Genomic DNA, 15,102 nt, shown 5'->3' on the forward strand with positions numbered 1-15,102 from the left:
AAAAGACAGAATAAGTAGGATTAACAGAGGAAAATCAAGCCTATGCATCATCTACAGCCTACTGCAAAAACGTTATAGAGTCAATCACCGCTGCGAGGTCCAGCATTCGTTGGATAGACATATTTCCATAAATTAATGTAGGGAAGCAACAGGCAGAAGATACAGGGTCTCTATGGGAGTTTGTACAGTCTGATTTGCTGTGACTCCATTTTGTCATTTAGCCTAATAATATACCTGTACAATATTTTTTTAAAGCCTTATGTTATTAGTCATTTTACTTGGGTCCAACGTCTGGTATGATAGTCTCATATTCAGATTGTTGTAGATATAATTCAACCAAATAACATGCACACCTACACAGGATGAATATTTCCATAATAATTGCAGAAAACCTCATAGTAAAATGTTTGCAGCTAACAAGCTAGTGTTAGCCATTTGTTTCCAATATGGCAAGGGGCATGAGGCATTTAAATATGACAACCAATAACAGGAGGTATGTGCTCTGTGGCAGATACTGTGAACAGTTTCCATGCTGTAGTGGAAGCGGCTTACTGTGTCACACAGGAAGTTGGCGTCTGCTGAACTACTGTGCACCTTGTTTCAGATGAGCTGGCTTGCACGTTTCTAAGTGAGCTGTACGTATACTTGCACAAGACATTTGTGAATATGAATTTAAAACCTATAATGCACAGTATGTATATACCGTACGTGCACAGATTTACCTTCCATTGTGTATGTGTGTGTGTTTAAATATAGACTCATGAGCACTCAGTTGTTAGCTCAATAATATGAATAAAAAAGTTATTCTTCTCTCTGCATTCCACTTAACCTGTGAGAGACTTTGCAAGGTCACTAATTAATGGTAAACAGTGCTGAATAAATCCCTGGTATTTAGTGAGTAATATAATGTACTAAAATACAAACTAATCGATAATCGATAAGATTTTAACACCTTGCAAATGTCCCCCTAGGGTTTAGACATACTAAATAAACATGCTCATATTATTATGGGGCTATCTTAATGATTGCATTCACTTTCAAAACTGTAAACCAGCACTATGCACATACTACTTGTAACCACACTATATAGGTCATATATAGGCTATAGGTAACGGTGAGACAGACTAATCATACAAAGTAACAAGCTGGTACCCTAAAGTTTCATTGCAGTTCAATTCAATTTAAACACGAGCTTCAGAAAACATTTAGTACCCGCATCTTGATGTGTAACAAGCGTGACATATAATCTACAACAGTTAAGTGTTGAACTTACATTCATCATAATGCACATATGCAAATATGGAAATCATTTGACCATTTACCTTCCTCGTCATTACTCCTGTCTGTCTCATTGCTCTCTCGTAACAGTACTGTACAGGCAGTGCCTGTCTTTGTCTTGAGCCATGCATGCATGATGCACAGCTTAATAGCAAATTAGATCATTGTGCTCTCGCAGTTTGGAACTGCAGTGACGGAGGTTTATTCTTCACTGAGTTGCAAGGGATTACTGCTTTACTTCACCGGGCTACTGTGTGGGTTGGTGTTTGTCCTACCATACACATTGTGAATTGATGTCTTGTAGTTGGGGTTTGCATTGGTGTATGTACAATAGCTATGGGAAACAAGCTACCATTGCTGCTGGCTGTATTATTAAACTGTTTAGCTAGTCTCTGTGTCTGCTGGCTGTAAATTATGGCTCTTGTGCTGCTGCTGTCTACACATGTGCTGCATTTACAATCGTATTAATTAAATTAAATTAAATGATTCTATTATTCTGCTGAGCATATTTTGCTCTTGGGTGTACTAATATTTGAGTGTTATATGTGATATTTCCTGAACTTTTCTATTTATTTAATTCCCCTGTTGCCATTGTTTTGGCAGTGGCATTTGGTGGCTCATCAAGTCTCTATGTTCCACTGGGAATCATATAGGCAACCTCAGTATCCTCTGTTAAAACCTTTTTAAACCCATTTATAAAGTTTTTTTTATTGATTTAGAATTAGTATATTTTCTGTTAAAAAGTGCGACATAAATAAAGGATGCTATTATAATGCTGTGTATCAGCTTAATATTTATGTAAACATGACTGTTTATTCCATTCATACAGTGTAATTATTCCACTGCAATTTTGCTTTCATGGGAGAATAGGTTGGCTTTTATCACACTACATGTGACATAAAGTAGAGACTGCTTGCTACAAGAAAGTATAACAAAGTCCATATGTCATTGCTGCTGCTGTATGGCAGATAAATTGCTCTTTTCATTGGGTGTATATTCCCTACCACTGTTGGAGGTACTTAGTTGGGGACTGCACAGGGGATGGTGTGATGTGAATGTTATGTGTATTCTATGTATTGGCACTTCTAAATATCTCATGTGTGAATGTTTGCAGGGAATAACAAGGTCAGAGCCCAGACGCCAAACATCAACTCCTACACATTATATTAAGTATCCACATAATACTTTTGAACCTTCTTTCTGTTAATATTTGGAATAAGCATGATAAAATCTCCCCTGTCTATTTAACACTCAGATTAGAAGCACTCATCCTTCTATCTTGGGTTAAATTGTGCAACGCATCCTTCATAATAGCCGTGTCCAATCTGGAGTAGGCATGGGAACATTCTCACTGGCTGCATCCTAATAGCAGATTAAAACACCACGGGTCTAAATGATGCTAATTGACACATCTAATTACTCCTCCTAGATAAACAAGGTTCTCATTAGTGCAGCAATTAGCCAGGTAATGAAACCCTTGTTTTTGGATGACTTCTCAATGTCATAAATGATAAAAAGGAAGGGACAGATCAAGATCAAATACTTAGGATACAGGGACATCTCTGAACAAAAGGCACATGAAGAAAATGTCACCTCTAGGAGCCTTAATTGATCACTCTGACTAAAGTCCATCTTCAAGAAGATTGTAGATAAATAGTCTCAGTTTTAAGATGATATAATCTTTCACGGAAGTTATATCTCTGACACTAATATAGCAAAGTCCACAGTCATATCAGCAAGACCTTTTTTGTTTGTTTTTAGTGCAAACAAGACCTGACTGCTGGTGATGTGCACTTAGGGACTTCATTTTGGCTTACATTAATAATATCATTCCATTAATGTTACTTTGTCATTAAGAGTGGCATACATTTCAGTATGCCTATGGACATACATTATTATTATTGTTGTTGTTATTATTATTACACACATCTGTGTAGAATGTAAACACTGGCTAAAAGCTAAAAAGGACCAAGAATTAGAATCAACTGAAATACTGAATATTTTTTAACTATGGATTAAATCTTATGACCCTGTGAAAGGTCAGTGCCTCTCTGAGATGAAGTATGTAGCAGGGTGTAAATTTATTTTATTTGTCTTTTGTTCCAATTACACATTCATGATAAGATGATTTTCACTCTGCACTCTGCTCCCTTGCACTGTTGTATTCTTGTTTACAATTTACAGAAACAGTTTGTAGACATTGTATGTTTTTGTTTGTGGTTGCTTTACTATTATATTTATAGTGGCATCTATTTTTTCACCTGTTGTATCTTCTTGACAAATGTTCTTAGAACTGTGTGTAAGTACATTATGAAAGATAAAACATGTGATTGCTTGGCCCCTGGGGATGTAAAAGTGTGCACAGCCTGAACATAAGTGGCAGCATGATTCCATATAAAGTCAATACAGTTGAAAAATGCATCAACTTCAAAACCTTTGTGTTTAACCGGAGGCTTCATGATTAAAACTCATTACATTAACATATGGAGACAAGAAAAAAAACAGATATGGAGGAACCTAATAGAAAGAGTTGGAGTTCCATAAGTTTTGAGGCTGAGCTGTCAACACACACAGACAGACTCCAAGTACGGTCATCATGTACATTGCTTGCTAGTTTACAGCCAACCTTGGTGCAGTTGGCTGTTTTGTGAATACACATAACAAATGTGTACAACTAACAAAAACCAGCCACACTGAACAAACAACAAAAAAAGAAAAAGATTTGTGATTCATAAAAGTCAAAGGCTAATGTAAAAGTGCACAATAAAGTCAGACTGAAAGAGCAGTAGGCCTATGTGGTTATTCCATTTAATCCACAGCATCAGATGAAAAGAATGTGTGAATGTGTTGGAACTGGTGGAGAGAATAGTTTGATTGCTGATGGAAATTGTGGTGTAAAGTTTCAGTTGCGGTGGGTTGGCCGCTGTATGATTCATCCCATCACATCACCATCATCCCAGAATACCATTTGGGTGTGTGCATGTGTGGGTCGGCCTATTTCAACCCCTCCCTCCAGTGTGAATCTAACTCCTTTTTGATGACTAATATATGAGATCCATCTGCACATTTTTAATGCACCAGATAGCAGGAACTGAGAGGGGAGAAAAGCTGTGACATAACTAAAACAATACAAATTTTAAAAACTAGAGCAACTAGAGGATTTGTTGGCTCATTATGTGATTGTGAAATTTCCTCAGAACCCCAAAAACTAAGTTTAATAAAGTGCTTATGAACAAGTACAAGTATTTTTTTTAAAACCAACTCCAATATAATTACAGAAATGAAGGAAGGTATGCATATCTATTACACAAAAAAGGACTGACATGTCCCTCTGTGTCTTTTTAACTTTTGAATACACTGCTGAAATGAAGGCTGACTCATTAATACACAAATCACAATTCAGTTTTACCTTTTTGAAGCAGGATACTGCATGTGAACACCCACTTCATTTCTTTCAATTGATCCTTCAGTTGCACTGAGCTCTTTCATCTGCCTCTCATCATCCAGTCATCCTTGCATTTGGATGTAGGCACCAATGTAGTAGAGTATACAATATGAAAGTGAAAGAATGAGCCAGAGTGGATGGCCAGAATAAGAAGTGCAATCACCAGTGACAAACAACACAATTACAGTAGTATAAATTTAAGATTTACATTAACAAAATAACTATGTTTAATAGGGATGATTATATTAATTATCAGTTAACTCTTCCATCATGTTCTCTAATAATCACTTAGTGTGTAAAATGTCAAAAAGAAATACAATTTTTTTTTAAAACCCTAGGTGCCAACTTCAGTGTGCTTGTTTTGTTTGACTAACGGTCAAAAATATAAAGCAATGTTAACTGATTTGTAGGTCACTCAGTTGCAGCTGAACAAGCACTGATGTAAAGTTGATACAGAAAACATGTTAGAAAACATTTGCATATTTACGCAACAGACATGGGTCAAAATTAGCAGTCATTTGATGTTGTGTGTCTCTGGCCACCTAGATGAATGGAAATAATAGCTTTGTTTTGGTTTTGGCTCTATGCTGAACCAAAAACAGTGAGGTTGCGGGCCATAAAACTAAAACAACAAGCTAAAAAGTGCTAAAAACTTAAGGGAAACTGCAGACACTGAACAGTCCAGTCAAAAAAACAATCCTCTCTTTTTCTGTGTTTGCTAACAGCGAGTCATCTCCTTTGCACACACACATGTCCCTGTCGTTATCTCTCTGAAACTGTTTTTTTTTTTTGTTTGTTTGTTTTTTGTAGTTCCTGTTAAGCACGTAGGCCACAATTGGCAGCCAGGGTTTTTTACGATTCAGAGAGCGGAGACAAGTGCCTCTGGCAGAATGCAGTCAGCTCAGATCCTTTGGTTGGTTGTGAAACCTAAGGTTGGTGCTCCTCAAACAACATCAGCCAGCTTTTTAGATAATATCCTGTTGTTTCCAATTCGTCTAACTGGAAATATTTTAGTATACAAGGATGGCGGTTTATTACCCGGATATGTAGTTTCGTGATTTGAATTTGTAAGTGCTGCTAAAACATCCTGACAGTTAAAGCCTGACCTGTCTGTGCATGTGTGTGTGAGAAAGTGCCTGTGTGTGTGTGTGTGTGTGTGTGTGTGTGTGTGTGTGTGTGTGTGTGTGTGTGTGTGTGTGTGTGTCTGTGTCTGTGTCTGTGTGTGTGTTCCTTTGTGTGAACAAAACTCTACACTAAGCCGTGTCTTCAGCGCTTGGTGTATACCAACCACTTAGCACATGATAGGTCGACCCTGAAAGGTCACAACACAGCATGTATCCATGGTGACTGCTTTGCCGGTAGAAAAAATTAGCTGGGATCAGAGCCGCAAACTGAACTAAATCAGTACAACCAAATAAACACACAACAAACACACAAAACATATGCACACACACTGCTGTCAGGAGGGACGGACATTGGAAACGAAGGGGAAGATAGAAGAAAGAGAAGGAGATGGAAGAAGTAAGGATGAGGGAGAGGTGGTTTAAACTGAAGACCCTGCTGGGATCGTCTATTCATTCTTCATTATATCCTCACTGAGTCGCACAGAGTGGTGGGACGAGCAGACATGTTCGCTTCATACCCACATGTTTTTTTATAGACTTTGGTAATTGAAAATACATGTTAGTCGTTCCTCCTGTTCCTTTTGGTGATCTCGGCAAGTGGCCAAGCATAGCCATCAGACTCGATAAATACTGTAAGATTGTTGAGACAAAGGAGACAAAGATAGAGACCCATTTTTCAAGCTTGCTTTTTCAATGAACGTGCATTATGTTGTCATGGTTACAATTAACAGCTTGGCTTTTAAGGTCCAAATCCTTAGTCCAAACATACATAAAAGCTATTTCCACCTCAGGAAAAAAAGGAGTGGATCGGCTTGTGAAATGTTTATATTCATTTTAAATCCTGGCCATGTACCCTCATTAAAACTGTATAAAGTATATAAATATGTCTTTACTTCCGATGAATCTTACTTATATTTTCCTTGCAGATAATTGTCAGCAGTAAACCATTGCTCACCAGCTACTGACACCTTAATACCCTTAAGACCCTGCTCTCCTCACTGAATCTGGATCACAGACCATCTCTTCATATTCCCTGGAGGAGATTGCCTCTGTCGAATGTGTTCTATCAATACACAAACTCACAGACGAAATACTTTATCATATGCCAACAAAATAATCCTACCACAAGGGCAAAACATTGCAAATTACTGTAAATGAAGGCAATAGTGTTTAGACAGACACACATTTATCAGCAAGAGTTGCTATGCACTTAATTTAACAGTTAGCAGAAGTCACACAAAATATTCTTTATAAAGTTAAAGAAATATTTTCGCACACAAGCTCACCTTCCCATTAAAACAAAAACATATGTAAAATAGTGCATCTGCATATGCTTTCTAATAAATGTATCCCCTCCTCATCATTTTGTGAGGTAGGTGTTTTGAAAGGATCATCTTTTTTTAGACGCAGCGGCTGTGAAACCTCTATAATCCATTTACATCGAACTGAGGATTTGTTACCTGATCCTGTTTCACTCTTTCTCTCTTGCATAAAAGAACAAGAGAGTGGGATCCCTGTCTCTCTGTCTGATGGCCAGGTGAGTGAGTCACCCTGTTAAATAGAACATCAGTGTGCCACATATCAGCTCTGAAAAACAACAGCAAAAACCAAATAAGCAAAAAACCTAATGATGGTTGCACAAATGAGACAGGGTCATCAAAGTTATCAAGTTCCCTCCTGTCCATATATTCACACATTCTGTTGATATTTTTGCTGATGAAAGCTGCTCTCTTAATAGAAAACTTGGTTTATCAAACAACATCTCAATTAAATATACATGGCCTCTTTCTGTGCTCTTGTGGCTTCACACCAGTGACAAACCAGGGGTCATCAGGTCCTTAACATCTGACACTGTCACCTGGGCAACGCAGCTGGAAGTGATCAAGCTCCAACTTGTGTCAAGGTAGCACATAATACCATGTGCGACCCCTCTTCACCCAGAGGTAGCTTCGCACAGGAAGCCTTTTCAGCATCTTTCAAGATGTTCCAGCCCACTGCAGCCCACTTCATCCAGCTCACAGCAGGTACCATTCCTCAGGGAACCCACAACAACGTAGTATAACGGGTAAAAGAAATCACAGGTATGGGTGGGTGAGGACAGAAATGTATTCTTTTTTTCTAAAGAAATCAGAAATGTAAAGGGCTGCATAGGCTTTTAAACATTTAAACCAATTAAATATAATCAAGCCTGTAATCAGCTGCCAGGATCTTATTTCATTGTTTAAGCCACAAGCTTGCACATCCTCTCTGAGGAAACATACAGCAGCACCAGGACCCACAGGGGCTGCGTCAGTTAGCTGAAACGTTTCCAGTAAAAAAACTCTCAAACCGCCAAAACTAGAGGGCAAGCTGTAAAGTTTGTCTGTCGGAAGATCAGATTGTTTCAAACTGTATGTGAAAATGGATTTAGCTAACTGACACAGGGCTTGATTGACATCGGTGCCTAGCTGGTCGTGTGGACGCAGAAGCTGTTTAGTGAGTAGCAACAGTTGGTGATTGTTTGAGCCAAACAGTTAATTATGATTTTAACTCATGTTTCTACATGTTACACTTATTGCGCAAGTAAAAATATGACTGTGTCTGTGGTATGGGTCATGGGTCAGATCACAGGTCTTATATTAACGGGTTGGGTCTGGTCGGGATTTCACTTGGAGATAATTGCGGGCAACTGGTCAGTTCCGGTTCCGAGCTCTGCAGGTGCGGACAGGTGAGGGTTTGCAAAATTGGACCCATGCAGGACTCGGGCTGAGGCTTCTCCTATGCTTGGCAATGGTGTACTTGGTGGTGGGTGTTGCTGCTTGCTGTTGCTGTTGCTGATGCCAGTGCAGATGGTGCAAGTCACTCTGCCAAGCAGTTGGAAAGGCTCACAAGGACATCATACATACTGACTCGACCAAGAACTTGAATCAGTGTGGTTCCGCCTTCTAGAGTTCTGCCCAAGGGATCTTTCATCTGGTTGTATGCTCCCACTTGGTCCAGGCCTCCTGCTTGCAATATCGACCATTCTGCAATCACAAGCTTCCTTCACCTCGTTGCAAACCTCCTCCTGGATTAGTTTTTACATCTCTTCACCTCTGGCTTTACTGTAGCAAGGTTCTGAATTGTCCCAGAACCCTGCCCAACCTCTTTCCACAGTGCCCATCAGGATATTGTGACAGAACCTTGCCACAGCCAACAGGACTTCTCTGGTTTAGGTGACCTTGAACTCCTCTGCCAGACTGCTAAAAGGAAGCTGTAATCTGGCTGGTTATGTCAATAAAGGACAATGCTGCTTAAGGTTCCGTGGCAGCCCCAGCCACCTGCACAGGAATTGGTTGATCTTCCTTTCAAAGCCTTCCACAATGGTGTTTAGGACTTTGGGAGTCGAGGCAGGATTCCATGTTCATATGTGGCCTTGAATTTTGAGAACTAATCATTCACTAAAAAGTAACCCATTATCTTGTCTGGAATTACCTCTGCATGCTTTTCCAAATAATGGGTAAACCAAAGAACAATTAAATGTAATTTTGTAGAATTTACAGTATGAATAGCTTGCCGCTGTATTGCTCACACTGTATGTTGTTCAGTAAACTTCAATAAAGTTTGAGAGTGAAAGTAATGTCATCTGATGATATGACAGGACGATTGTCAGATTGATCCAACATTGAAAGCCAAAACTGTTTTGTAATATTGTAACACACATTGTATTGTTACAATAACACTGTTACCCATTTTCCCATTGGTCCTGTCTTGTTACCTAGTCATAATATTAAATTTACTCATTAATTTAAAAGCACTTACACGGTAATTTATCTCTAAATTGTTTCCCCCTCATTGCCTAACCTCTTGTCTTCTTCTCTTGTACTTAGGTGTGAGTAAGTCTATTAACACCCTTAATAATTGCATTGTAATTTGTGGACTGTAATCTCAAGGTGCAACCAACAACTTCAACTTCATCATAAACCTAAACAACAAACTTTAGTAAAATGAAACCCAATAAAACAGCCAAATTTGAAGATTTTGTGAACTAAGACATATCTTTTCATATCGATGGGGGAACCCAGCAGGTCTGGATTTGGCTTGCGACTACCATAAAGTGGCCACATGCAAAGCAATCATAACTGACTATTGACACATCATTATCTTTGAATTAGCGAGCCGGTCGATATGCCACGGTGCCAAAAACCGAACCAAAACTGTTATTTGGTTTAATGCCATGTTTTGGTAATGCAGGCACTGTAACTGGTATTAAAGATTGTAAACCATAATTTTTAAAGACAAACACTTCGCTGTGAATCATTTTACACCAATTTCACACATAACTTTTCATTTCAACAGTTTTTACTCAGGTAATGTTTTCTTTTTCTTTGTAGGCATCATTGTTGGATCTCAATGTGTGACACATAGTCTTGTTAGATTTCCATCTCCCCAGATGAATGAAGGAATCTTTGGCCTACTTATTCTGTGCTGGCCAAAACATGAAAAAGTACTACCAAGGGGGCAGTACACATGTTAAAAACTGTCCCGGTTTTGTTCTCAGAAGGTTTCTATCAGGTCAAAAAAAAACAAGTATGAAGTTACTGAAGCCTTATTAAGGCAGAAATTCAAAGAGAGTTAGGATGACAACAGTGCTTTATTCATTGTTGATCACGTGGAGCTTTAAGCTAAAACCTAGAAGATCAGATAACCTTTCTGAACAACATTTACACCCTGGTACTCCCACAGCATACCTGTCATCAAGAGCATGTATACAGTGAACATTTAGGACAATTTTTTTTACCTTAAAACCTGGAATGAAGAAAACACCAAACTCAGTGGAAAAGCAGCAGACTGCAAAGATGTATTTAAAACTAAAGGAAGGCCGACATCTATGTATTTATCTCGTATCATTTTTATTGACTATGTAATTACTGAATGTAGGTCACATACTTTTAATAGCATTCCAAGCTGTGGAGATATTAAAATGCCTCATCAGTTTCAGCAGAATTTCAAAGCTGATGCCAAAACCAGCTTATAATTTTTTTTTTGACAAAAAAACAATCGGCTTGGCCTGATTGTTCAGGAGTAAGTACAGGCAAGCTTTTAGAGTCCACTAGAGGGATCTCAGTGTTAAAGGGGAACATCGAATTTATACATCAAAGGCTGCTTGCAGGTCTACATTGACATACTGTATGTGGAAAAAATAAGTTGTATAAAGCCTTTTGTGTCTCCTGAGGGAGGTGTGCAAAGTCTGATCAACAACCTAAATAACAAGGTTGCTTCAACATCTATCAATGCTGATAACTGTGCAGCTACAGATGTATTCTGTGGATGTATTTATTTATCTATTTTATTTTCTTCTTTTACAGATTGTTGAGTAACAGACATCATTTATGAGTAATGCCCTGCCCTGAAGGACTCTAAATCTGCCTTTACAAAAACAACATCCTTTGGGGAATCTACAGTCCCTTCTTAACACGGCTGTTTTAAATGCACAGCAGCAGTGGCAGTTGGCTGTTTTTTGCCGCCAGCTGTTTATAATTGTAGACTACACATACCAGACTCATTCTTATCTTTTATGTGTTTACCTGCTCATGCGTTTACTACTCTGTTGTGTGCGTGCTGTTGTTAAGATTGATGTTGAGTTTGCAAGTGACTGGGTAGATGCAGGCAAGGACTGGTGTTACGTGCAAGAATGGTAGGGGGTGGCTTCTGGCTGGCAGAATTTTCTGTTCAGAAGATGAGGAACACACACACTACTTGCACAGTCACGTGCAACACATGCCATTGCCATTCTAACATCACATATCAAGAAATCCAAATAGAGTTTTCAGGTTTAGGAAGAGAATAAGAACAGTTTTTTCTGATATTGCATTTAATATAATGCTTAAAAAACTGTCTTCCTGTGCTATGTTAAGGACACTAATTACTTGAGTTCTGTACTGGCACCATGCAGACATATCACACAAGCACGGTATACTTAGAGTGGAACTCATTTTCCCTTCTGCTCATGTTACTGTGTCTCTGTCCTTCTTTTCAATCAGTCCCTGTCTGTTTTGGGCTGTACAATTTATCTGATTAAAAGTCATACTAGAAATGAATGCAAGAGTTTGCTCATGGGGAATGTAAACAGCCCCTCCACCTCAGCTAACCTCATACCCTGGTTGCAGTGAACTCACCAACTGGATGGATGAAGAGCAAGTTTACAGCACAGTTCTTTGTGACAATAGGAGATCCTTTAAAGCAACACCATGTAGTATTTGGTATGCAATTTGGCTAGCCCAGTTTCAGTGCAAAACCACTGTCATAAATATGGAAAGCTGTACATGTGCATTCATTATGATTACTTACGACCAAAAGCTAGCCAATCGACAACTTTGCTAACAACAACCAAACATTAAGCAAGTGCAACCACACAAGACATAGTAAGCAAGAAAGCCGACTTGGCGTCTTGCAGCCTTTTATTAAACGAAGCCCTCATCAATGAAAGCCCCTCTGAGATTTACTCTTGTCTTGTAGTCTTGTCCCTTTCTCTTCTTTGCTTTCTTCATCATCGTCCCTTTCCACTGCCATGTCCGCAGAGGCCATTGTTACATTGCCTGCGTGCCTGACTCCGGTTCTGGCACGACATTGGTTGCTCTCTGTGTCAGAATTCCCCACTGGCTCCCCCTTGTGCTGAGTTTTCCAACCTCCCAATGGTCCAAAGCTCTTTTGCTGGAGGTGTAAATATACCAACACTCCACTGGTGATTTGAGCTCCATTGCCCTTACTTTAACAATTAGTATCAAGAAACTCGAGTGGAGCAGCCGGAAGACATCAGAGGGAAAACCAGAAAACATTTTCTCCATAAAATATGATCCAGTTTTACCCAAATCTGGGACATAGTTGGTGTGTGGGACTACTCCTGTAAAGTGTAATGCACTTGTCCCCTTCCAGAGACCAAAGTTACATAGTGCAACAGGTGTACCCTATTACAGGTATTTACAATGTAAATCATTTTAGATTGCATCTTTAAATACCAGTTAGGGATACAGCATATAAACAGCATTGATTTCTACACTCTTAAGAGTCAAATTACCACTCATTTTAGCAGCTGAATCTCTGTAACTGTTTAATTTGTCAGCAACATGTATATTTACCTCACTCAACTCCCACAAATCCTCCTTGCATATGCAGAAAGAAAGATGTGTCCTGAATTCACTGTGGGTTAACACAGTATCAACACAACATTTATTCACATATACATGTAGCACAAAGCTGCTGAGTGAAAATCTCAAACAAGATCATTCACCTGAGTAAACATGAAAAGCAACTTACATTTTTTTCTTCATTATGGCTTAGTTTGGGAGCCGCAAAAAGCAAAGTGCTGGCAAATCAGGTAAAACCTGCCGACTCTGCAGCCACTTTGTTGTCAGCTAATTGGTGTTTGTAGGCTGATCTCTTCTAAAACCCTATTTTGCTGCTAATAGATCATATTGCCTTGTCAACGATTGAATCCAAAGGTCACTGTGGTCAGTTGACTTGAAGGTTAGCTTCATGCCTTATGCAAAGCAGATACTGATACTGGAGATTTGAGTCTTTAGGCCTCACTCTTCATGCAAGGTCATACACACAATACAGTTATTGCAGCTGTGGGCCAGAAATGTCACAAGAGCGACAACGAAACTAATTAATGAGTGTGAAGTAAAGTTGCCACGTTCAAGCGATCCAATTCTTTGAATCACAGTTCTGAGGAGCAAATATGTAACGTGAAATGGGTTAATGTACTGTACTAGAGAAGCCTACAGTAATTATCCCCTAATGTATAGTACAGGCTGTGGTACAGTTATGTCTCCCACTTTCGTAGAGCTATAGATTGACGTGAAACATAATTGCAACCAACAGTTGAGTGTCTGATGGATGGCTTTTAAAAAGAATGGGCTCTGGCTGAAATAAACATTTTATAAAACTGATTTATGGTTAAAATAAGTTGATACAAGAGTGGGGCACCTTTATTTGATAGTGACAGCTGAAGATATTGTTTTTGCTCCAGTATTATAAAATAGTCTCTCTCACAGTATCAAATCCAAAAACTTTTTTTCTGTAGACTGGCATTTTTAAAGCTTATTATTGTTTCTTTTTTTTTTTATTAAATGGTTCTAACTTTGATTTTACTGTATGTATACTGTTTTGGTTATATTTTTGTACTGTATTTTATGTGTACTGTAGTTTTTTTCCAGCTCACTTACTTTTGACTGAAGCAGGAACACAGACAATAGTGAGAGGTGATTTCTCCCACATTGCTATAAATATAAGTTGCACAATAACAATGAGCAAACATTTTCATAAAATACAAAGCAATATCAAGCATCCAATGTATAGTTACGTCTACACCTGCAGCATATAAGTATACAGGCAGGTCAGTGGAGAATGAGATGAAATCAGTTATGCTGTATAGGCAATTAAAGTCACATTGACGCCTAGCGATATGAAACATTGCTCAGTAAAGAGAAGAAATCCCTGATGTGCTAAAACCATCAATTTCTTAAAGATATCATTATAATCCATTCTTAGAAGTAGTTGCAATTACATATAACTTTTAACCTAACCAGCTTGGAGTCTCCAGTGGAAGACGTGATATGTTTTACTTACGTAAAAGCAATACTACAATGAAAAAACATCCCATTACAAGTTCTGCATTCAAAATCTCTCCTGAAGTAAAAGTACAAATGCATTGGCAACAAAATGTATTTATATTTTATACTGGAATATAAATATTAGTTCATTGATGTGAACTTTTAGGCAGTATTTCAGTGTTTTTATCATGTGGTTGGGCTGTCTAATCTACAGCAATGATTATTTTATAAACTGATCATGTTTTATGCATATAAAATGTTAATTTGAAAAGTCAATCCAAACTATAACTATACATTTCCTTCTGAAATATAGTGAAGTAGAGTAAAAAGTAGCATGAAATGTGAATACTCAAGTGAAGCACAAGTATTGTACTGGTCAAAATTGTACTCAAAGCAGCAACAAGGAACTTTCAATATATATATATATATAGTTTCCACCACCTTGTTTCATTGATTTCAAGGGTAATAACTCTACAGAAATGGCCAATCATTACTGATGGTCTTGTGTTCTGTAGGTCATATTGAGGCATCCGTATTAAACTGAGACTATTTCATAACCAGTAAAAACTCCTTGTAGTAGGTTTAGTACTTGACTAAATGTAGGTCTACATAGTTACATTCCACCAGTGCTTTGGATTAAATTGGCTTTGCCTTTACTTAAAATAGATTTCCTGTGATTGTC

This window comes from Dicentrarchus labrax, unplaced genomic scaffold (assembly GCF_905237075.1).
Source record: "Dicentrarchus labrax unplaced genomic scaffold, dlabrax2021, whole genome shotgun sequence".
Taxonomy (NCBI): Eukaryota; Metazoa; Chordata; class Actinopteri; family Moronidae; genus Dicentrarchus; species Dicentrarchus labrax.